Below are 512 nucleotides of genomic sequence, written 5' to 3'. Positions count from 1 at the left end.
TCCAGTTTCTGCCAATCTTTACGCTACATGAGTCACCTCACACCCCCCACCCCAGCCAACAGCGACCTTTGTATCAGCACACATCATTTATTCATACAGCTATTCTTACAACACATTATCAAGGAAATATCCTTCTACGAAAGCAAGGAGAAAAATCCATTTTTCTACTGCAAGACTTCAGGCAGATCATTAACGTCTCAGCAGTTCATTTTCTCCTCTGTGAGGTGGCACCGATGCTCGCCTACCTTAGCAAATTCCCACCAGAAACATCTTCAGCTCTCCAAGGATTCAGGGAATAACTCAAGAATAATAATAATAGAGAGGCCGAGAGGCAGGGAGGTAAAGCGGCTGCTCGCACCCCAAGTCGATAGCCACTGCCAAACGCTTGTGAAAACCGCACACAACGCCACAGCTTCTTTACGCGGCACAAGCTCCTGGTTCAGGCCAACGCTTCCCGTCGAGAGAACCGCGCGGGAAGGAAGGGGCGGCCGGTGCTCCCTACAACCGAGAGC

This window comes from Fulmarus glacialis, unplaced genomic scaffold (genome assembly GCF_000690835.1).
Source record: "Fulmarus glacialis isolate BGI_N327 unplaced genomic scaffold, ASM69083v1 scaffold14104, whole genome shotgun sequence".
In the NCBI taxonomy this organism is placed as follows: Eukaryota; Metazoa; Chordata; class Aves; order Procellariiformes; family Procellariidae; genus Fulmarus; species Fulmarus glacialis.
The sequence above is the reverse complement of the archived record's forward strand: the minus strand, read 5'-3'. Positions refer to the sequence as shown.